The sequence below is a fragment of the Lygodium microphyllum genome, chromosome 8 (genome assembly GCF_053477565.2).
Source record: "Lygodium microphyllum isolate KBCC chromosome 8, Lygodium_microphyllum_v1.1.10, whole genome shotgun sequence".
NCBI lineage: Eukaryota > Viridiplantae > Streptophyta > Polypodiopsida > Schizaeales > Lygodiaceae > Lygodium > Lygodium microphyllum.
The window spans coordinates 94536582-94562950 of NC_141142.1; positions in this window are offsets into that span (position 1 = coordinate 94536582).

Genomic DNA, 26369 nt, shown 5'->3' on the forward strand with positions numbered 1-26369 from the left:
ACCCCAGGTACTGAACCCCAATTCGCCTCATACATCAAGTACTGTTGTAATCCAGGATAATAAGTTTCTTCTCAAGCAGATTAAGCCGCCCGAATTTGACGGGAGAGGTAGGTCCGTCCAAGCAGATGCTAAAATTTGGATTGAATCCATGGAGGATTACTTTGAAAGCAGCTGGTATTGCACTCGCCAATCAGATGAAGCCAAGCTTTGGTGAAAGCAATGGTGCAGAGATCAAGGGATCGCGGAAGGATCCATTACCTGGGAGAAGCTGAAGAAAGCCGTGTAGGGAAGATACTTACCACCTGCATATCACATGCAGAAAATAAATGAGTTCTACGAGATGAAACAACTAGGACTCACTCTTGACACATACTACTCTAAATTTGTCTCACTTCTTAAGTATGCACCACAGATGGACATGACACAGTAGGTGTCAAAATTTTGTGCTGGTTTAAACCCGCCAATGAATACCCGTCTTGAATCTATGCGCCCATCAGATCTATAGGACGCACTCATTCGAGCTGCCCCTATAATTTAGGAGGTACAGGATAGACCAAGAGGTAACAAAACTTGGTCTTATAATGACCCAAACAGAGGAGTATTCAGGCCTCAAATGAAGAGAATTTAAGGTCAGACTTAGGGACAAAGAAATAAAGCAAGGACTAACAATGTCAACAACTTTTTCCTTACTCAAAACAATGGCCGAAACCTCCGTTGTTTCCACTGCAACGAGCTTGGTCATTTCAAGAGGCAATGTTCCAAGCTTGGAGGAGGGCATTGCCAAGCACCTTTCCAAGGAATTAGCCATGGTCAGGGAGTTGCTACCCGAGGCAGAGGAAGAACCACCTATGTTGCCAACAGGGAGATGTGCAAAGAAGAAGAAGATCCGACCATGGAAGCAGAGTTTGAAAGGACGACAGTCCATGCTGCTCTTCACAAGAAAGGACCAAATCGCCAGTTCTCGGTGATTCAGACACCGTTAGACTATCAAGGTAAAAGTTTTAAGACCTTGATTGATTGTGGCAGTACACATTCATTTATCTCACTATCTTGTGCAAAAAGATTAGGAATAGCCATAGTAGAAGCACCTATCTTGCTTGTGGAATTGGCAAATGGTCGGAGGTTACTTGTACCAGACAAACTACTAAGGTGGAATTCCTTTTGGGTGGAAAGACGACTTTAGTCAAATTTAGAGTCATGAATTTAGGCATCCATCAGTGTCTACTCGGAATGGATTGGCTTAAACCTAATGACGTCCACATTCATTGTGGAAAGGGCCAAATTTCCTTTCGGAACTCTGAAGGGGATTTAGTCTCAACTCAAGGTGAGGCTGGAGTGCCAAAAATTCAATTGGCCAAGGCATCTCAGATTATAAAGGGAGTCAGAAAAGGAATACCTGTCTACTTGATTAAGCTCAACAAGTTAGATCAGAAGCAGGAGTCTAGTGAAGGACCTTCATGGCTAAAGGAATACGCAACAGAACTCCCACCTCAAAGAGAAGTGGATCATGAGATCAAGCTAGTACTAGGAGCGGCACCAATTGCAAATAAACCTTATAGAATGTCCATCCTAGAAGCAATTGAGCTGAAGGAACAACTCAAGCAACTGCTAGATTAGGGCTACATCCATCCTAGCAGTTCACCATGGGGAGCTCCAATACTGTTCCAGAAAAAGAAAGATGGAACGCTTCGACTATGTATCGATTACCATGGGTTGAATCAATCAACTGTCAAGAACAAGTACCCTATTCCTAGAATAGATGAGCTTCTTGATCATCTTCAAGGTGCGAAGATCTTCTCCAAGATTGATCTTAGGTCTGGTTACTATCAGATAAGGATCAAGGAATAAGATATCCCAAAGACAGCCTTCAACACAAGATATGGACACTTTGAGTTCCTAGTTATGTCATTCGGGCTTACGAATGTGCCTGCCACCTTCAATAGGTTAATGCAGGATATCTTTAGGCCATATCTTGATGACTTCATAGTCGTCTTCTTTGACGACACTTTAGTCTATTCCAAATAGGAGGAAGATCATGAGTCCCAACTTCGAATTGTCCTTGAGACACAATGAGGGCACATAAGCTATATGCTAAGATGAAGAAGTATGCATTCTTCAAACGTCAGATTGAATATCTAGGATTCATTGTATTAGTGGAAGGAATCTTAGTGGACCCAGCCAAAGTCAGAGATGTGCTAGAATGACCAATACCAACAACTGTCAAAGAAATACGCAGTTTTCTTGGATTGATAGGATGGTATAGGGTCTTCATAAAAAACTATGCTTTGATTGCAGCACCTCTAATGGACTTACTAAAGAAGCAAACATCCATTGCATGGTCAACTCCCGAACAAACCAGCTTTGATAGATTGAAGCATAGTTTGGTATCAGCACCTATCCTAAAACTTCCAGACCTCAATAAGGAGTTCGAGGTAGTAAGAGATGCTAGCAAGCTTGCCTTAGGTTGTGTGCTCATGCGGGAAAGTCATCCTATAGCATACTCTTCAAGGAAACTGAAGAGTCATGAGAAGAATTATGCTACCCATGATTTGGAATTGTTAGCTATCATCCATGCTCTAAAGCTTTGGAGACACTACCTGTTGGGTAACAAGTTTACTCTAGTGACTGATCATAAGAGTCTCAAGTGGATCTTTACCCAGAATGAGCTCAAAATGAGGCAACGTCGGTGGATTGAAGTGTTGAAGGAGTATGACTTTGAAATCAAGTACCAACTAGGAAAACAACAGCTAGATCTCTAGCCACAAAGGTATCCATGCCAAACAACCCAATACTTGAGTTAGCTAGAGAGGAAGCATTGCATGATCCAGCCTATCAAAAGATGCTAAGGGAGATCTCTATCAAGGATCATGACCAAAAGCTACAAGCTAAGTATCATGAATTCTCTATCAATAATGGACTTGTCTACTATAGGACGAGGCTATGTATATGGGCAAGCCAGTCACACTGAAGCAGAAGATATTGTGGAAAGCTCATGATTCTCCTTTCTCAAGACATTCTGGTTATACCAAGACTCTCAATACAATTAGGAAGAGCTACTATTGGAAGAGGCTTAAAGGTGACGTTCTTAAATATGTCACTGAGTGTTTGTCTTGTCAACGTATCAAAGTCAAACATGTCAAGATGCCAGGGAAGTTACAACCACTTGACATTCCCCAAATGAAATGGGAATTCATCAGTATGGACTTTGTTGTTGGTCTACCCCAAGTCCACGGAGGATACAACTCCATCATGGTTATGGTTGACATGCTGACTAAGTTTGCACACCTTATTCCAATAAAGACAAACTATAAAGCTTCAGACATTGCAAGGTTGTTTATCAAGGAGATATTCAAGCTTCACATCCCACTTCTAGAGAGCTATCTTTGAAGCCATTGGGACTCAACTCTTCTTTAACACAACTTACGATCCCCAAACAGATGGCCAAACAGAGCGAGTCAATCAAGTCATCAAGGATATGCTTAGGGCATACTGATGTCATGAACCAAAAAGGTGGATTCAATATTTTCTTTTGGTTGAATTTGCCTACAATGCTTATTACCAACAAAGCATTCAGATGACCCCTTTCCAAGGTCATGACTATCAAAGTCCCCTAAATTTCTCAGATCCATGTCAAGATTGTGGGAGAGAAGAAAGGAGTCTCACTTGTAGCTTTCTTGCTTGCACAATGGGGGAATACACACAAGGGTGGAGGCTGAAAACAGTTTTCCTCTTCTTAGTTGTGTAAGCCAAAAGAACTCTCATACAAAGAAATAGAAGAACCCTATATATGGGTCTCAAACCAAACTCAACTAACTAAGGTGGCATACTAACTGAGCCACGAACAAGAGTAGATAAGGATAGCTATCATGTAGCTATTATTCATGGGCGGTGTACCAACCGCGTCTGCAACTGACAAGTCGGTGACGTAAATACATAACGGTCACCCTGGCGTATCACGAGTGGAGCTCGATATCTCAACACTCCCCCTCGAGCTCAATCCCAATTCCTGCACACCAAGCAGGTCTCTGAACTTGTGCAGCTTCTCTGCACCCAATGCCTTCGTGAATATGTCAACTACCTGATCCTCTGTGCTGACATAAACTAGATCAATAAGACCTAGTAAAACCCTCTCTTGCACATAGTGATAATGCACCTCAATGTGCTTTGTTCTAGCATGATCGACTGGGTTATTTGCCAAGTGTATACTACTCATGTTGTCACAATAAATGACAACTGGCCCATCTGTAGACTGATGCATATCATAAAGTAGCTTATGCAACCAAGCTACCTCACATGCAGCCATTGCTGCACCCCTGTACTCAGCCTCTGTGCTCGACAAGGCAACTGTAGGCTGTTTCTTGCTGCTCCAAGTGACTGCAGCACTCCCAAAAGAGAACACATATCCACTAGTAGATCATCTATCAGAAATACTACCAGCCCAATCAGCATCAGTGTATCCATGCAACTGTATCTGAACCCCAGTCTCATAAAATAGTCCATACTGCAATGTGGACTTCACATACCTGAGTATGCGTCTAGCCGCATCCAAATGTGGTTTCCTTGGAGCCTACATAAATTGACTTACCAATCCAACAGCATAGCTCAAATCTGGCCTGGTAATAGTCATATAAATCAAACTTCCTACTATGCGTCTATACATAGTAGGGTCTTCTAGAAGCTCACCTGCATCTGTGCTCAGCTTCACATTCTGCTCCAAAGAAACTGAAATAGGCTTACAGCCTGTCATCCCATATTTGGACAGTATGTCCAATCCATACTGCCTCTGCAAGAGCTGTATCCCACTTGGTGATCTAATCACCTCAATGCCCAAGAAGTAACGTAGCTCTCCCAAATCCTTCATCTCAAACTTCTGCTTCAATAGCATTTTCACATGAAGGATATCTTCATCACTGTCACCTGTCATAATCAAATCATCAACATAAATGACAAGTAGCATAATACCTTTCTCTGTTTTTCTCACATAAAGTGAGAAATCTGCCTTGGAAATCTGAAAGCCAATAGTGACAAGATACTGTCCTATCTTGTTAGACCATGCTCTAGGTGCTTGCTTCAAGCCATACAAGGCTTTCTTCAACCTGCAAACAAACTCAGGATGAATAGCATGCACATAACCTGGTGGCTGCTCCATATAGATCTCTTCTTGCAAATCACCATGCAAGAAGGCATTCTTTACATCCATCTGATGTAAAGACCATCCCTTTGATGCAGCCATAGCAATGACTGCTCTTACGGTTGCCATCCTTGCAACTGGACTGAATGTTTCTTCATAGTCAATGCCATATGTTTATGCATACCCCTTGACTACTAATCTTGCCTTGTATCTATTCACAGAACCATCTGCATTGTGCTTCACCTTATAAACCCACTTACAGCCAATTGCATTTTTACCTTTAGGCAAAGGTACCAATTCCCATGTAGCATTTGCTTCCAAGGCATCCATTTCTTCATCCATGGCTTTCTCCCATCTTTCTTTTCCCATGGCTTCCTCAAAAGAAGTGGGTTCTGGTTCCTGTATCATTTTGACCATATATGCATAGTGAATGGCTGTAAATCCATCATATTTCAGCCTATCCACAGGATACCTAGCTCTCGTAGACCTGCGCAAAATAGGTTCACTCCCAGGTGCTCTCAAAACATCCCTGGTCTTCCTTACTCCAGGTGTAACAATAGAAGGAATACCCAACTCATCATCAATTCTCTGTTCTGAGCCACTGGATTCACCATCCACATAAGAGTAACCTGCATTCACATCAAACATGGGCTGATCAACCTTCTCTTTTCCTTTTCGTGATACTTACATACCACTATCTGCATTGCTTTGAGAAGATTCTCCTGATCTCAATCTGCCTGTCCATGGCGAAGAATGTGAACCACTGCTAGAGGACGCTCCAGGTCCACTAATATTTTATGACTGCTGCTGTGAATTCTGTGCAGCATTACCATTTTGTGCATCTACATCATCAATCACATTTACTGGTTTATACCAGCTACTCATCTCATCAAAAACAACTTCTCTGCTCACTGTGAACTTACGAGTAGAAGGGTTATAGCATCTATACCCTTTTTGCTGCAGAGAGTAACCAATAAAGATGCACTTCTCAGCTTTTGGATCCAACTTGGATCTCAACTCATCTGGCACATGTACATAGGCAATGCAACAAAAAAATTTCAAATGAGAAATATCTGGTTTCCTACCAGTATACCTCTCCTCTGGAGTCATTCCATGTATTGCTGCAGTGGGAGTCCTGTTCATTATGTAGACTGCTATAGCAACTACTTCAGCCCAATAAAAATCTGGCAAGTCTTTTTTGTTGAGCATGGCACGAGATACCTCTCCAATATGCCTGTTTTTCCTTTCTGCAATTCCATTTTGTTGTGGGGTATGACTGCATGAATATTGCTGCTTTATGCCATGCTCCTGCAGGAACCTTGCAAACTCATTTGAGAGGTACTCTCCCCCTCCATCTGACCTTAGGCATTTTATCTGCAGGCCTATTTCTTTTTCAACCATCGCTTTAAGAGTTTTGAAATGCCCAAAAACTTCACTTTTCTTTTTCATAAAATACACCCAAACTTTTCTGCTATAGTCATCAATAAAACTGACAAAATAATGACAGCCTCCAAGAGATGCAGCTTTAGTAGTCCACACATCAGAGTGGATTAATTCCAATGGCTTCTCACTCTCTTGAACATGTCTAGGAAATGGTTTCCTTGCCTGTTTTCCAAACTGATAGGCTTCACATACCTTATGCATTTCTGCAACCTTGAATTTCGGCAAACCTGCAACAATATTTTGGGCAAGTCGATGTACATTAACATGACCAATGCGTTTATGCCAGATATCAATATCTGCAACTACACCAGTCCCATGTGCAAACATTGCTGCACTCAATTCAGACATGTCTGCATCCAATGTAAACATTCTGCCCTTCTTCTTTCCTTTTGCTATCAAGCGACCTTTATTTTTCATATCCTCAACAAAGCATCCATGAGGATTAAATCTGACCTGCAAGCCTTGCTCAACCATTTGACCAACTGAAACCAGATTCTTGGTGATATTCGGGACATGAAATACATCAGACAAGTATTTCTTTTTCCCATCCTGCATAGACAAAGGAATTTTTCCAATCTGCACAATAGGATGTGGAGTATCATCACCAGTCTCCACAAATCCTGGTTTTTCCATTTTCCTTGCATCCTCCATCCATTCTGCATGACCTGTCATGTGGTTTGATGCACCTGAGTCAACATACCATACATCATTGCTTTCTTCTGCACTTGTCACAGAATTGTTCATGTGCTGCACCATAAACAAGTGCTCATTTCTGTCATCACCCTGTCTACTAGAAGATGCATAATTCCCTTGTTGCAGTTTTCCATTCATGATGTCATTCTGCTTTTTATAGCAGTCTTTAGCCATATGACCCATTTTACCACAATAATAGCATTCAACATTACTGTTTGCATTTTGGCCTCTTTGCCATCCACCACGACCTCTTTGGCTCCCCCTGCCTCTAGAGTTACCACGTCCTCCTCCATAGGACTGGTTTTCTTGAGTTTGCTGCATATTCTGATTTCTGCCACGGCCTCCAAATCGGCCTCCTCTACCTCTGCCTCTACCTCTTCCAGCATTTGAGTAGAAGACAGCTTCTTTTGAAGTTCCTCCTGAAGAAGATGCACCACCATTTCTCTGCTCCTCAGAAATTAGAAGAGCAATCAACTCCTCAAAATCAGGAAATCTTTCACGGACGGAAATGGATGTTCGGAACTGTGCATAATCCTTTCCTAGACCATTCAAGGTCATGGAAACTAAATCATCATCTTCCACTGGCGACCCAATGGAAGCAAGTGCATCTGCAATCTTCTTCACCTTCATGTGGTAGTCATTGATGCTCATACTTTCTCTTTGCACATTATGCAACTCTTGCTTGAGCTGCATTTTCCTGGCTTGCGTATTTGTGCTATACATTTTTGACAAAGTATCCCATGCCTCCTTTGGCGTACTTGCATCCTGAATATGCACAATCATAGAGTCTGAAATGCTGATAGATAGCCAATACATAACTTTCCTGGCTCTCTCATGCCATGTTTTGAATGCTTGCATTTGCTATTGATTGGGAACATCAGGAAGAACTGGTTCTTCTTCATTTCCTGCAACAAATTCCCAATATCCTTTTCCCATAAGGAAATTCGTCATTCTGAACTTCCATGCTTGGAAGTTGTTCTTGTCAAGCTTTTCAGTGACAATCTGTGAAAGAGAATCAGATGCCATTACAGAACACTGCAAAAAACTCAGCTTCACCCTCACAAGGGCAAATCTGCAAAACTGACGAAAGTGGTATTTGACCACACAGTCACTTCCTAGTGATGATTTTGCATCAACAGGCAACAAATATGATTCTGTAACTCCCAATGTCTCTGCGCACAAGCATACGATGCAATTTCTACAGTAACTTTTCACCGACCTGTAGAACAGTGGCTGCACAGCATAAAACTGGGCCTTTTCCTGAGTGCGTGCAGAAAACTTCCGCCTCCAAAATAGGCCCCGAAATGGCCTCAAATAAAAAAAACAAGGTCGCCGAGGGCTAAAGCCTTCTCCCGCAGCATATACTGCCCTCTTGCTTCACCGCGAAGGGCGTCTCAACTTGAGACAATGCACTCCTGCACTTTCCGGCTGTGCTACCTGCAGAGATCTGCTCCCAAAACAGAAAATGAAAGCAACACTGCTCCTCTTACCAAAACACCGCGAGCTTGGCTTGCTTTCTTGAGCTCCTTACCACGAACAAGGCTCTGATACCATGTCAAGATTGTGGGAGAGAAGGAAGGAGTCTCACTTGTAGCTTTCTTGCTTGCACAATGGGGGAATACACACAAGGGTGGAGGCTGAAAACAGTTTTCCTCTTCTTAGTTGTGTAAGCCAAAAGAACTCTCATACAAAGAAATAGAAGAACCCTATATATGGGTCTCAAACCAAACTCAACTAACTAAGGTGGCATACTAACTGAGCCACGAACTAGAGTAGATAAGGATAGCTATCATGTAGCTATTATTCATGGGCGGTGTACCAACCGCGTCTGCAACTGACAAGTCGGTGACATAAATACACAACGGTCACCCTGGCGTATCACGAGTGGAGCTCGATATCTCAACAATCCAACCTTGAGGGTTGAAGCTTCAAGGCAGATGTTGGAAGAGATGGATGACCAAATAAAGTTAATAAGATAGGACATCCAAGCCACCAAGGATAGACAGAAGGCATATGCAGACTTGAAACGTCAAGATAGAATCTTCGAGGAAGGAGACATGGTCTTCATTCACATACGTCCATAAAAGTGTTCCCTATCCTTTGGAGATTGCAAGAAGCTAAGTCCAAGGTACTGTGGACCGTACAAGATCCTTAAGTGCCTAGGACCTAATGCTTATAAACTGCAACTCCCGAAGAACCTAAAGGTTCATAATGTATTCCATATCAGCCTCTTGAAGAATCATGTACCTAATCCTAATCATGTACTTGATGACCAACAAATTGTAATGCCTAGTCAAGGAGTTCTTGAACTAAGGCCTGACAGGATCTTAAATGTTAGGGAGAGACAACTGAGATCTAGAACCTTGAGAGAATGCCCTCATCCAGTGGAAAGATTATCCCGAGGAGGATGCCACTTGGATAGATGAAAGCACTCTCAACCCCATCAATATCCCCAGTTTATCTCGAGATGAGGACATCTCGATTCCTCCAAGGGGGAGAGAATATAATAACTCCAATTCCTAAATAAACGCAATCTTCGCACGAACCTCCTCTTAATAGGAGGTCATGAGGATAATTAATTGATTAATGGCAATTTTTTAAAATAATCCCTCTCTCCTCCAGCAGCCAACTGTCGTGCTGTAGGAGAAGGGAATAGCAAGGGCCACCAAGCTCCTTGCTGAAGCTTAGCGGTTGGATGCCATGCAATATGGCACGTGGAGGGAGGGAGATACCTCCCCCTCTCCCATTTAAACCCCCTATGGGGAAGGGGAGGAGGAAAGGGTGGTCGTGAGAGGAGAGGAAGAAGCTGTCACTCTGTGCATCGTATTGCTGCTGAGCTAGAGGAGAAAGGCCATCATGTTGCCGCCGAGAGTGGAGGGAGGAGCCATTAGCGCTGCCAAATCGAGGAGCAGCCGCCGTCATACGCCCTGCCTGTGTGTATTGGCCATCGTCCCCAATTCGGCCACGTGCTGGGCCACAGACCATTAGAAGATTCTAAGCCTCTTAGAAGTTTCTAAGGGGGAGGGTCCTTTAAGCCCCTTTTCCCCCCACACAAAAAAAATCTCCTCTTAAGGGTCTTTTACACCCTTTCCCCCCCTTTCCTATAGGTCTTTAAAAGGCCTTTTCAAAGTGAGTTTGATAAACCCCCCCTCCTCGGGATTTAAACCCCATTCCCGTGAGTTTCCCCCCCTCAGAAATATCTTTTTTTTAAAGGTCTTTATACCCCTTTGCCCCTTTTCCAATCCACTAAAGTCCATTTAGCACCCCCATTTCCATGGAGTTCTATCTGAGGCCTTTAAAAAGCCTTGTTAAGCCCTTTTTTTCCCTCTTGGATTTCCTACAATCTTCCAAATAGCCCAAGTGCTGAACCCCTTTCCATGTATACAATTTGCACTGAAGCTTCTACGAAAGGAAAGAAAAAAATTCATAAAGGACGGTGGAATTACAAAGGGGGTTTCTCATGAAAAGGAGATGGCCAACATCATAAATCTGCATCCAAGACGGAAAGGCTGCATTCGCGATGGCTCCTAAGAAAGCACAAGGCGCAACCGCAGGACGATCGTCTCCTAACATCCATGTGGACATTTCACCACAAGTCCAAGTTTTTTCTTCCTAATTTTTGATTTACGTCGTTATAATCCAATCGTGCATGGATCATTTTTGGAGATAGGATGTATCTTTCGATTTAAATACTTTGACTACTTTAAAGAAAAGAGCTCACGATGGAAGAATTCGTTCATTAGTATTTTCAATAAAACAAACAAAGTAAAGTGAGCATAAGATTCCTATGCATTTCTAGCAAGTAGTTTTTATGCATTGCAATGAAATGAAATTAGATTAATTAATGTCCATTTTTACAAAACGAAATTATGATAGTACACTTCGATTAAGCATGGAAGAAATAAACCACATATCACATTATTGAACATCTTTTTCGAAAGGATTCTTAAAGAAAGTTATTAGCAACAATAGCAAATTGCTAGGACTGCATGAAGAAGATTTAACTAGGTAAGGGGCCTAAAAACTCAAATCAACGAAAGGTTGTGTAAGTTTTGCATATAACAAATTCATTCGGAAATGAAAGTAGAAAAAGGCTGCATGTTTTAAGCATAAAATCCTAAAGCCAAGTAGCATGAATCTTGTTTGCATGTTATAGGATGATAAATTGGAATTATGCTATAACTTAATCTATACTTTGATCTTAACTCGAAAAGTTAGGGTTGTAAATCAACTTATATGTAGGTAATGAATCATGTGGTTACCAAAATGATAGCGTAATTATCCTCAAGAATAGACAAGTTAAATTGGTTTAAACCTAAAGACCTAAAATCGAGAGGTACTCGTTTAGAAAGGGTTAATTCAATGCAACATATCCCAAAGAGCTAACTAGGGTTAGCACATTGAGGACATTACCTAGTCGCTCGTATTACCAAAACTGAAACTCCTATACCCTAACGACTTGCCCACATTCACGGAATGTAGGGATATTAGAACATACTTGTGAGAAGTGATCTAGGGTTTTTCCTAAGGATCCCTCGAATGAAACTCGATTTGAACTTGGAACCCTAGGACCAACAATGTCGGCCTAGTGCAATCAGGAACGAATTGTTATATCTAATCATGATTTCGTGATTATAAGACTCCACTCGATGGGTGAATAGTCCCATAGTTGATGCCACACTTGTGCAACAAATTGCAGAGTCGCATGATCTTGTGATTTGATCACAAGGGAATTGCCAATTCCTCAGAATGAGATTGGCAGATTCTTATGCAAGTTTATCTTGCGAGAGGATAAATAATTGTCATTATATAGTACCTTTCTTGGGTAAAGTGACTAGGATACGGGGATTAGATATTTGCTTGGAAGCAAAAGACCAATCAGTAAATTGGAATAACATATTCACTGCTAATAGAACTTAAGATTTTGATTAAGTTAGGTAATAGGGTACGGCCCTAACCCAAGGATATAGGGTTAACAAAAAAACCCTTGGGAATCTTCCCAAGTCGCAATTGATCCCAGATCGAGTGCTAGATGCATTCGGAAAGAAGGATTCACTCCTTAGTAGTTGGCCAAAACTAATGACCAATGGAAATGATTGTGCTTGTAATAGTTTTAAGAGCACTATTTTGCTTTGTTTACTCAAAGAATTAAAGGATGAAAGGATATCTAATGCTTCAGGTTGAAGGCCTGAAGGGAGAGGCAACTTTAGTTACCCCCGACTACAAGCTTGACCCTAACCAAGGGGGTGGTGGACTGAACCCACCACGAGAGATCTCTCCGTTGAGCGCTACTTGGAGTAGGAGGACGCTTGGGTGCCGGGGGGCTCTGGCCGTAAATCCCTCGCCTTCCTCCAGGCCTTGCACAAGAGGCCAACTTGACTCGGGATTGGATCTCGAGGCCCGCATACTAGTCTACGGGTGGAATCTTGGATTAGTAATCCTTGTGAATTGTTGGATAGCCTTCGGGCGGATTATGGATAAGCCTACAGGCTTGATGTTATAAATGTATTCCAAAGATAAATATGATAAGGTGTTGAAAAGAAACTTGTTTAACATTGCTTTTCTATGTCAAGTGCTATGATTACGTGAAGGAACCAATGCCTAATGGGCTAATTAAGGAAGCTGATTGATACATGTCCAACTAAATGTGTTAGGTAATTAAATAACTAAAACAACCTGAGGAAAGTGCGATGGATGTGGCCATGGGTCCCGTCCTACGGATGGGTGGTCCCGATTGGCTGGGAACTTTTCTCAAATCATGATGGACAGCAAGAACATCGTTCAAAGAGCACGAACAGTAAGAGCGTTGACCTAGAATCTAAGTTATAAATGATCCCAACTTACGCTGTTTTAGGGGAACAGAATGGGACTATGCCTTTTGGCAGAGAGGTCGAGCCTTGTATCCCTCTCTTTTTCCATTCTCCTTGAACCAAGTGCAGCGTGAATCCGCTTCGGACCTGGCATTTCTGTGTAAAGTAGTTCGCTCGGGTTTGACACTAGTTGCCATTTAGGAAATGACCAATAGGGAAAACCTTGATTCAGGTTGGTCCTGTGGGAACGGCCGGAATGCTTCCGCTACGTGGCAAACGTGGAAGGTCCTAGATCGCAAACCCCATAACATTCCATGGGAGTGCTAGGCGGTGCTTTCTAGACATCCTTTCCGATAGATACTAAGACGTGTCCTGAAGATAACAGATGGACATGTTACATTTACACATTTTCTACATATAAAAGGGTGTAATATAAAGGGGTTATTTATAGATTGAATAGAAAAGGATTATGTTTTATTTATGAAAAAATCATAGATAAGGATATTTATAAATAGGCCTTGAATACACGTGATATAGAGGATATACATATAGTAACTTCCCAGAGTGTCTAACTAACAATGCAATAATGGGATGATCATTCACTATAAGGAAACGAAGGCATCGCGATGGCGCTTTTCGATGCAAAATAGCGGTGTCACTATTAGCGTCGCAAATAGCGATGGTGCTCAGACGAAAAAACACAGGCCAAAACCCGAGCGTGTTATTTTGCGCAAACAAACAAAAGAGAGAGCGAACTCTATCTTGCATTTGAGAGGGAGAGGGAGAGAAAGAGAGAAAGAGCGAATTCCATCTTGCATTTGAGTCGTAGTCATAGTCATAGTCATAGTTGTGGTCATAGTCGTAGTCGTAGTCGTAGTTATGGTTGTAGTCGCCGTCATTGTGGTTGTAGTAGTAGTAGTGGTTTTGTTATTGTTGTTGTTGTAATAGTTTTTTTTGTTTTCTTATTTATTGTTGTTTAGTTTTCTTGTTTGTTGTTGTTGTTGTTGTAGTGGTAGTCTTTTCTTCTTTTCTTATTTGTTGTAGTAGTGGTAGTAGTAGTAGTTGCTGTTGTTTTTCTTTTTCTTCTTTTCTTGTTTATTGCAGTGGTAGTGGTAGTGGTAGTGGTAGAGAGAGAGAGACATGTTTTGTTAAAGGAAATGAGAGAGGGAGAGGAAGAGAAAAAGGAAGAAGGAACGAGAGAGAGGGAATAAATATACAACATAATAAAGAAAGAGAAAAAGAGAAAGAGATGGAAGAAGAGGAGAGAATGAATGAATAAAAAACAAAGAGAGAGGGTGGCGAGGTCCAGTGCAATACCATGACACAAGAAACACTACGACATACATTAATTTATGGGTGGGTGGAGACTTTACATATGTTAATTTTTGCTGAGTTACAAGAGAAGAAATCCCTTCTCAAACAATTTAAGAAAGAAAAAAAGAATGATAACAAAAAAAATTGTTTGTTGTAACGTAGACAAAATGGAAAATGATGAAGGTTGTGATGTTCAAGATCACAAGGCGTATCTTAATCAGCATGTCCCATGTCCTTGCTCTCAATGTAAGCTAACAATTAGAAAAAAACGTTGATTGTCCTATAGAACACGTACGAGCTTCAGCAAGTTTCAATTTGAGATCATTGATAAGGCGATCTTAGATTTTGAGCAATTGGTAAGAAAAAGTTATATCAATCATGCATTGTATTCGCAAGCTAATTGAATACCATATACAAAAAGATTGGGTGTGGCTGGCAAATTTTCTATCCAAGGAGGTGACGTCTCATCCCAAGGAGGAGTGCACCCTTTGCGGCCAGTTAGAAAAGTTCATGGGCACACGATGGATGGAGTGCCTAAGACAATCCACCACTTCGAACGTACTAGCCAATCTGTACCATCAATACCAAAGGAGACAGGTAGCCTCCGAGACTTACCTACAATCTTGGAGCCTAAGATGGAGGTAATGATTGATACCTTGATGCCCATGGATGTCGAGACTTTTTATCCACTTTGATACCATTATATGATGGGTGCCAAGTATCTCACCTGAAGACACTGCTTGCACTCCTAAATGTGCAAGCAAAATATGGATAGAGCAATGCGAGTGTGACCGACTTGTTTAGGTACCTTATACGTACGCTTCATTGATTTATTTTTGGCACTATCACTAAAAGTATTTGTGCTTTTTCAAGGTGTTTTATGATTTTTTTCAGGTTACTGAAGTATCATATATTACCACTTACAAATACCATGCCTGAGTCTCGTAATGATGCAAGACATGTTTTACGAAAGCTTAGCATAGACTACAACATCATCCATGCATATATCAATGATTGCATACTGTTTCGAGGAGAATACGAAACTATGGAGACATGTACAAAGTGTGGTGCTCATAGGTATCAACAGAACTTGCAAGGGCAAACCATCCCTCAAAAAGTTCTTAGACACTTTTCACTTTTCCCCCATATAAACCACATGTTTCGTACGTCTGGCATGGTGAGCTTGACAATGTGGCATGTGTAGAATAGGTCCATAGATGGAGTTCAACAAATATCAACGGATTCACGTGCATGGAGCTACATTGACTCTACCTTCCTAGGCTTTGCCCAAGAGCCAAGGAATCTTTGGCTTGGTCTTGCAATGGATGGTGTGAACCCATTCAGTCTGTGCTCAACTTCTTACAACGTGTGGCCTATAGTCCTTGTCAACTACAATATCCCTCCATGGCTTTCTACAAAGAAAGGACATCTCATCCTTAGCTTACTCGTTCCGAGCTGCTGCAAAGTAAAAAATATGGACATGTATCTTCATCCATTAGTCGATGAGCTTAAGATTTTTTGGGAGGAGGGGGTCACCGTGTAAGATATGAGCAAGCGTGATGGTCGAGGGTCCACCAATATTCGAGCCATTCTCATGTGGACGATGCATGACTTTCCGGGATTTGCAGAGTGCTCAGGTAAATAGGCTTCCATTCTCGTTGGTAATATCTAGCATAGCACTTCAAGTTTATAATCACTGGATAGAGGTGTTGGGACAGGTCTGGTTACCTCAAGTTATCATGCATCTCCATTGTGCGGGCTACAATTAGACTCCCAAAGGTCACAAACCATAAAGAAGATGGTATATCAAGGACACACTACTTTCTTGCCAGAGGATCATTAGCTCAGGAAAGGTTTTCTTGGACGACCTCCAGCATGTGTGAATGCCCAAAGCTGGTACGAGCTGAAAATGGTCCACGCAGAGTCACATCCAAATGGAATGCGACGGTTCTCAATTTTCTATGAGTTTCCATATTGGACCCACTTACAGATCAACCACTTGTTGGATCCCATGTATATTTTCAATAATGTAGGTAGCTTGTTATGGGATCACATCACAAGAAAGAGAGACACTATAGGGGCACCAATGGATTTGAAGGAGGTAGGCAAGATGGAGACGCTTTGGCCGCAGTTGAGTGCTGATGGTTGCTTGCAACTACCTTGCGCTCCTTAGGTTTTGTCCACTAAATAATAGCATATTGTGAAGAAAAGAGTCAAGTCTATCCGCACTCTGATGGGTATGATGCGTTCTCTCAGGTCTGCATTTTCTAAAGACGACCAATTATCAGGGCTAAAATCCCATGATTGGCATAAGATATGTCAGGTTTGTACTATGAATGGATTATAAGTGGCTTGCATATTTTGCTATTTGGAGTGTGGTTGTTGTTCATAATGCTTTCTCATTTGTGGCAGTTTGTACTATCGATCGAGATCTCAAGATGCCTCAATACACGAGGCAATTTACAGGTTGTTGACTTTAGTGCAATGGATCTCACAGAAGGAGATTAAGACGTCCTGTATTAAATCTGCAAGGCGAGGAGTAGTGGAGACGGTCTGTCTCTTTGAGAAATACCTGCCTACCAGCATACTCATGATACAAATCCACCTTTTTATGCATCTTGTAGATGAAGTGGAGATTGGTGGACTTGTCCATACGTGATGGATGTTCTTCTTGGAGCACTTCATGAAAACCTTGAAAGGCTTTATGCGACAACGAGCTCGGTTAGAAGGTAGCATGGCTAAAGGTTGGTTGGTGTCTGAGACGCTAGTGCATATTTCACAATGGCTACCAATGGTAGATTCAAACAATAGTATACTATGGTCGCTGAAGGACAATGATAGACTGATCGGAGATGTGGTGGTTGAAAATGGGGTAGAAAAAAGAATGGATGCTGTAATGGAGGAGAAAGTGAATTGATTTTGTATGTTGCACCATGCCTCTATGGAGACGTGGCTCGCTAGGTACCAATAAGCTAGGAAAGATGGAGAGAAAGCGAGATCTGAATTTCGAAGTAGTACGCACCATCGACCGATTTGATATCTCGAGGGTATGGAGAAGATGCCGCGGTTTATGTCAACGCGATGGTTGCATGGAGCTTTGACTACAGCATCTCGGAAAGGGGCGAAGGTCTCAACTGAGGAGTGTGAATTCTCAAGAGGATGTAGTCCAAAGGTGATGACATGTTTAGGGTTTGTCATATCTATAATTTATATGCGACAACTAATTGAGTGTTTCAATGTATAGTACAAAATATATAGTGCAACGTGGTCGCATGGACAACATTTCCACGTGGAGTATATGCGCTCCACAACATATTGTGGTATCATGGCAAGGTTTGAGCAAGAGAGATGACGACAAGCAACAAATCCAAACATGGTTATAGATGAGATGGAGTATTTTGGAAACTTACAAAGTATTGTCACGGTGGATTACCATACCTTCTCCATGATCCTATTCGATGTGCAGTGGTTCACAGTGGTACTTAAAGGAGCTGGAGCAACAGTTCGACGAGGTTCATCTGAATTTCTCGAAATAGATTTCGAAAAAAAATGGATGGATTTACGCGACACGTTTATGTTGCCGGCCCATTGTGAGCAGGTGCATGAACTCATGCGTTTTTTAATTGTATTACGACATGGTACATGTCACAATAGTTAATTATCTCATGTACATAATTGTGAACATGTAATTTTCTATGCAAACCCCAACAACCTCGATGGTGGTATGTTATACCTTCAGCTCCCTGAAGTGCAAGAGTATATGATCAAAGCGATGTTTTGAGCATAGATGAGGACAATATGAAAATAGCGGTGTTGATATTGCAAGGGATGGAGGCCATTGAAAGCTTGGAGCATATAGAGGAGCCAACATATTGGGTAACAATGATGGAAATACAAGAGTCTAAGAATTCTTTGAGAATGAGGTGGACTCATCCTTTTGTGGTGACATGTTTATCGACATTCCAGTGTATGCGAAATTATGTCACGAGATTGACATGGGACCATAGGATACTTCATACTTTGAGCATCCGCCTACTCAATTCTTTGACGAATCGCTTATAAGGGTACATAAGATATGCATTTTAAGTAAGATCATTTTTAAAAGATTTATATTACTGTGCTTTGTATGATTTATATTGATTATGCTAACATCATTTTTTGTCTGTGCAGGTGACCTTTGTGGATATTTAGATCATCAGGATGAGTCGAGGGATGAGCGATGAGGAGCTGCAAGAGATCTTCACGCGTATATCTTCGGATTAGATGGCGAGATTCAAAGATATGGCAGACCAGGAGCTGTCTCTCTTGGACACCGTCAGGCCGCTCTATTAGATCTATTTCATGGCGCTTTGATGCTTTAGTTTCTAAAAGCAGATGAGGTCGACGCTCGAGACTTGGGCCAGATGGAGGGACTGGTTCAGGGGGATGCTGGAGAGATTCGAATGTAGTGAGCCTACAGTCGGCTCAGGATATAGGTGCTACTCACTCTCATGGTGGTTCAAGAGAACGTGGCTCAAGTGGTTGCTGTGGAGGTATGGACGCAGTGTCTTTGTCTCGTTGTTCTGCTGGAGTTACGTCACCTCTGGGATTTTTCACACATGTGGGGACATCTACTCCACTCACTTCAGCTTTTTCTCAGTCATCCCTAGGTGGCACCCCTATGGATGCTACTCCGATAAATGCTACCTCGGTAGGTACACCAGATGTACAGGGGTCTCCTCGATATGCCCAAGAGCATGGTCGCAGGTGGGAGAGGACCTATCTTAGGCATACCCCAGAGGGGTATGCCTACCTTGTAGATGATAGGTCAGGAGCCATCATCATGAATGATGAGGGGAGGAGGTTAATGGCTCACATGAGAGAGTTGTGCCAACAAGTTTTTTGACACAATGTCTTGGATCATTGGAAGAACATACCGGAGGGGAGTAAGGACTACATATAGTAGCATCCTTGCATGAGGGGTTTCCGGTACCAGCTGTAGTAGATAGGTTTTCTAGGGCTGGATGATGGAGTGCATGCGTGCATATATGTCACATAGATGATCGAATGCACGCAAGGCACTCAAGAGTGGGGCTTCAAAGCTCGAGTGGCTAGACGCAAACGACTAGCGCTAACTCAGGGAGGAGGCTACAGATTCTCCAGGACATTGGAGTGGTCCATCATCTTGGGAGTGGCAGCCATATGACATATCTGGAGCACTTTGTAAGTTTTTCTTTTGTTTTGCTTGCTTATTTTTTTGCAATATCCTTTGTACTGATAATCGTATTTCTAACATTTGTATTTTGTTTTCTTTGCAGCACTCCATTACAAATTGCGATCCCACTGGCCTTGAGACTCAATATGTAGAGAGGCACGGTCTCACTACATTGATCTCGACCAATTGTATGGAGGCGGTGGCCCTGTAAATCACTCATCTTTCTTGTTTGTAGTTACCATGTTTAATTAGAATGCATTATTGTATGGTGGACTGATGTGTAGTTGTTTCTTTTTTTGCAGAGTCTGTTCGATGCTCCTTTGCAGCGGGACGAGGTTTCGGATGGTGATAATCTATAGCTCACCCTTGGATCCCTGAAGCTCACATACCCTTCTTTTTTTGTCACATGATCTGTGTAGACATTTTCTATGTAGTAGTAGTATCTTGCCATGATTGTACCGGTTGCTTTTATTATGCGATCATGTATTTATTTTATGTATCAATATTATGATTTAAGTACATTTTGTTTTTATTTACACGAGCATTGTACACATTTCTGAAACTATTTTGTATGGCTCAAATAAAGCACATAATGCTAGTTGCCCTACCACAATTTTTTTTTTCCATGTTATCGTCGCTATTAGCATTGCAAATTTACTGCACGCGTCGCTATTAGCATCGCAAAATGTTGTTATTAGTGTCGGTATTAGCGTTGAAAATACCGATGTTGATACCAACTATTCTATGGCATTGCCAATAACGACGTTTTTTTCGACGATGGGGACAAATTTATTTATGAATATTTTCATCACTTTTAACATCGGTATAAGGCCTATATCTTGTAGTGATGTAAGTGCAACTAGGAGATGGGTCTAACATGGAGCTATTGAACCTTCTTGGTATGTGTCCCACACTCAAGTATATAGTTGGTAACAGGGTGAGTGATACAACTAAATTTAGGGTGACAATTTTGTTGAGCCCTTAATGTGCCTTGAACTTGTAAGGTCAGGGAAGCAAGGGATAGAGGGTTGGAAATGGATTCGACCAGGCTTATTGTCAACCTCACTTTTGGAGAGCAAAGGTAAAATAGAAAAGAATTGCAAATTTATGAAGAATCAATTAAATAGAAGAATGCGATGGGATTTATCAAACCATACTTTGAATACTTGTGATTTTCAAAAAATTATTATTGTTTAGTTGTAATAGTTGAGAGCTAGGCTTGAAATGTACAGATGTAATATAAGGACTAGTTAAGAGCCCAAGAAAGGGATATCTTAAAATTGTATTTCATGTATAAAAAATTGAAAATTGAATAGAAGACCCAACATATTGGGCCTATGATGAGGTGTTTAGCAAAACTCATAGACTAGTAAATAAACTTTCTTATAATCATTATTAGCATTGCTACACAGGGGGTTCACTCATAGTAAATAAGACATGTCACCTGCGTGCAAGGACTTCTAAAAAAACCCCTATTTATGAAGCTTGTAAGACTAATATATCCCCCTATTTAAGCTTATAAGATATATACATGTATGACTTTTTCTGTATCCCCTTTCTTAAATGTAAGTCTTCATAGAACATATACTAACTTTCTTTTTAAAAGTTGGAATTATCCTAAGCAATTAAAAGTATCAAAATGTCATATCACAGTCTGCTAATGTTTTTTTTTTTGTTAGAAACCTTAGGTTCAATAACCCTACTATGTGAGGGTTTAGGGTTTTAACCTTACTTGTCAAGGTCTCTTGTGTGCCATGGAGAAACCAATCTATGGAGAGAGGTGATCAAATGCATCCACCCCTTCTTTTTTCCCTCTATCCCCTCCTTAAATTTAAGTTCAATATAATTAAGAGGGGTCTACCTCTAATGCATACACTTAAGTGTCCCCTTCCAAAACCCCCCCTCCCTTACACTCATGTGATACGTCCATACAAAATCTATAGTGAACCCCCTTAGGTATTGCTATTAACATTGCCATAGAACCATTGCTATTAGCATCGCTATTGGCATTGGTATATATCGATAGTTGTAATAGTGATGCCAATAACACTTTTTATAGTAAATTAATGACACAAATAACAATGGTTGTAGTAAAATTAGTGATACTAATAGTGATAGATTTGAGGGGGGAGAGATTGGGTGGCCCTTCTAGCCTCATTTGATAGAGAACTATATTAGAGAAATGTTATGTACTTGTTGTTGAATAATATTGCACATTTATATGAACATAATCCATTTTATATTGAAACATACACATAATAACATATTTTCTAAAACCAATGTTTTTATTTTAGGTGAATTTTTTCTTTTTAGGCTTAAAATATAGGTCCTAGTACAAGTCACGCAAAAAGTAGGGTCATTTTTTAGCCCCCAAAATCATAATGATCAACTAAGATTGAAAATTCTAACATAAAATTTGAGTTTTCATTTCTTAAAATTGTATTTTTGTAGAGGAAAAGTATGGGTATCCATAAAGATCCATGTAAAAGTATATAGTAAGATGTGATAAGGTACCTTTCAATTTGACGACCTTATCAACAAATCATAATCTACTTTTTGAGAGGTGTTTTTAAAAAAACACTACTTGGCAAACAAAGGGTTGAAGGGAAGAAAATATATTGATTAAAAAATATTAATTTTTGTGTTATAATTAAAACATCAATTTACAAGAAGCCCAACTTTGGCTTATATATAATACTTTAGGACTGAAAGCTACCAAATCCTAATGTTCATTCCTTATTGGTGCATGTGGGGCTTGCTCCTCAAGAAGTACTTATTCTGGACAAGGATTTCGATCTTCTCACGATGATGTGTATAGCATGTGTGGAGTAAGCATGGAATTTTTTGCTCCTCATCATGAGCTTTTACCTTTTCTTGCAATATCTTATTAAATATGCAAGCCACCATGCCACAAAGTAGAATGGTACCTAAATAAGATGAATATGAATATGAACCGTTCTATGTCTTCCTTCCTTCCTCATACACATCTTTCTTATTTCATGAAATATCTCTCAATCACATATCTCATACTAATCCACATCTCTAAACCATATCTCTCAAGACACGAGATAGTACAAAAACAATATGAATCATTGTCTATGTAGGCATCTATATTGGCTCCCCCTCTCTAATGGTACCTACTACTATAGACATATGTAGATGAATGACTGATCCAAGAGGAGAGATCTTGAATATATAGGAATGAAATAATGCCAAATATACATGAGGTTGGCCAATCAAACAAAATAATAATAATTAGGTTGGCTTCCATAAATTAACCAAAACCTCATAAATGAGGCACCCTCTCTCTCTCTCTCTCTCTCTCTCTCTCTCTCTCTCTCTCTCTCTCTCTGCATGTATGTGTGTGTGTGTGTGTGAATCTCCCTCTTTACTCTCTTATCATTCTCTCTCTCCCTTTTATTTACTCTTTTTCTCCCCCTCATCCATCCTCTCTCAAGTATAAGAACTTGATAATGGTAATTATAGTAGCAAACACAATATCCCAATACTTTAGATTATTATCCAAGTGAATAAATACTAAAAATGGCAACCACATACAATCGCTTCCTTGTGTAATCACCCTATTGTTGATGGATTGTGGGTCATATCTAATAGAATATATGAGTCTTTATAAAGGTCAATAAAAATGTAATACCATCCCTAAAGTCCTTCAGATCCACTCAATAGTCATTGTTATTGGTAGGAAAATGATGTAATTCATCTTGTATTTTCCACAAAAAAGCTATAACAAGGCAGTGAACTAGATGGTGTTCAAGAAGGGCCTTGCATTTAGATGAATAATTGTAAGGTTTACCAACTTGTTCATCCATGCCATGACTATCCTCCAATGAGAGAGGACCTTCCACAAGCAAAAGATGGCATACATGTGGCAAAATGAGTATCCAAGCTCATTTAGATGACAATCTCTGACTACAAGCTAAGTATTGAGAGAATGTACTAGCTTTTGGGTATTTTTGAGAGTCTTGAAGTGAGGCTTGAATGTTGCTTATGCTATATTATCATTACATTTCTAACTCTACTTAAAGAGATATTTTGGGAATTTCTATTAGATAGTTTCAATTGACAACAAGTAGTGATCTTGTAAAATGGTCCCATATGTTTAATAAACTTTGAACATATGGGATGGATTTAATAGAATATCAATACCTATTGTAGGTTGGAACTGTCTGATAGAAATTTGAATAAAATCGCTTTACATAGAATCCTCTCTCAAACATGATAATGCTACATAAGCTCCACTCAAGCTTTCTTGCTAAGGCCTTCCTCACTATACTCAAAGGCAAGCACATTCTTTGAATACTCAGCTTCTACAACCATGATATGAACAAGCATAAATATACATCTTTCATTGCTCTCCATGAATGTGAGCAGGGATGAGGATTAACCTTGTTCTATCCATCTGAATCATATGAAACCTTCTCCCTCTCTTTCCATCTCCCTCTTGCCCTCCTGTCTCTTATATATGTATATATATATATGTATATATATATATATATATATATATATATATATACATATATATATATTTCCATCTGCCTCCCTTTCTCTCTTTCCTTGTTTCTCTCCCTCCCTCCCTCTCTATGTGTGTGTGCGTGTGTGTCTTTTATTTTCTTCCTCTTTTCCTCTCTCCATGTTTGAACCATATTTCTTTCCCTTCCTCTCTCCCTTAATCTCTATCTCTATATTTATTTATTTATTTATTTCTCTCTCCCTCCCTCTCCCCCTATCTCTTTCCATCTCCCCTCTCTCTCTCTCTCTCTCTCTCTCTCTCTCTCTCTCTCTCTCTCTCTCTCTCTCTCTCTCTCTCTCTCTCTCTCTCTCTCTCTCTCTCTCTCTCTCTCTCTCTCTCATCCATGAGGTCTTGGACAAAGCCATGCACGCTGATGACTTGCATAGAGAGAGAAACTAGGGCAAGAAAGATAACCGAGGGAGCAATGCCATATCCACAAGAAACAATTCCAAAAATAGCATGACACAAGATCTACTCACAACTTTTAAGTAGAGATAGGTTGAATTAGCCAAAAATCATTGATGCCTTAAAGTAATCATGACCATATCAACAAAATATCTATGTCTACACTATGGGACCAACCACCTTTCATTTGAATATTTGCAACCTCCATGAGTTTACATAAAATGTGAATGCACAAATTTGGATGCATTGGGTATGAAGAAAAATACTATGACTTCCTAGATGCTTGCCGTATCCAAACCCATACAATAACAATGCCTACATATACAAGAGCATAGGGTGCCTTACTATCCTAGGTATTTGTAGGTATCCTTTTTAGGTCTTACTCAATAGAAACTAGTTATACATAGAGCAAAAATTAACCATACATGTATAATTTAACCCCTAGCCTGATAAGGGTACTATACAAAATAACATAAATGAAATCACATGATATCCCTTCAGAAACTCTAGGATTTTCATAATCTCTAGTTTATTGGCAAGCAAATAGCTCAAGTGATTAGTTATGCTTGTACTTCCTACCAATATGCATATTGAAATTGAGGGTAGAATACAATTTGAGACATTGTCAAGAGACTTTGCATGTCTTTCCAAGAAGACATAGGGTCTCAAACTATGAAAGTCCTTCTTAGAAGATACTAGCACAAATAAGTACATGTTTTAGCTTTGAATTTTTATTTCATGGCTTTACATCAAGGGTTATATTCCCACATCAAAGAGTTTATTTCAGTGCAATCCATAGTTGAGTTTAAGATGACAACATAGTATAGTAAACTCCAAGATGCCAAGTTCAATGCAACAAGATCAATCAACTCCATTTAAACTTGATGAATTATCCAAATATGTTTGTAACAAGTGGGATACATAGGAACTAGGGGTTAGACACCCACTCACACTAACCAGGGTATATATAAGGTGTAAGAGTCCCAGTTTCGGGGAACCAATGATTATCAAGAACATACTATTCACCTTCATCTTCAGCTTCCATGGCTTCCTCCTTCTTTCTCCTCTTTTTTCTGTCTTTCTCTCTCCTGGTCTTTCTTTCTCTTCTTCTTTCTCTCTTTCTCTCTTTTTAGCTCACTCTCCTCTCCCCTCTTAGCTTCATTCATTAAAAGTGGTATGAGAGCATCAAGCTTTGTTCCTTTTCTTCTTTCCTCTTTCCCCCTTTTCAAATCCCAAAACCCTAGTTACTCGGGTTATAGATACACGTACAGCAGGAAGGACCACAATTAGTAGGCTAACTAATTAGGTCGTCACTCCTTTTCATACAAATTTTAGGGGTTCTAGGCCAAGTTTAGAGACAGGAGTTGAAAGAGTCAAAGATCTCAGTTACTTTTTGCCTTAGCTTGCCTTCTCTCTTTTCTCTTGCAAACTTCCATGGCTGCTAGCCCTTATAACCTCTAAGGTCTTGCTCCATCCCCCTCTAGGACATTAGCCACTACCAAGACTTGATCCCCCACATCTTCAACCATAGATTGAGTACCCTAGAGGACAGGGAAGCCAACCATAAGCACCAGGTAGCAACCCGCATTTACAATGCCAATTGTTGTTACTCTTGCCCTCCTACCCTTCTATTCTAGCATTCAGTAACTCCTTTAGCCTTCCTAACCCCAGGGAAATTGGCTGAACCCCCCTTGAGAAAGATTTGGACCTTCCCATGGTAGCCATTGAAACTCAACCCCCCACGCTCTTAACTCAGCCCACAACCTCCGGAAGCTCAACCCTCAAGAGATCCTTCAATCCCTTTTGCCTCCTTTTAACCAAATTGAAGACATGAAGCTCAGCTTGAAT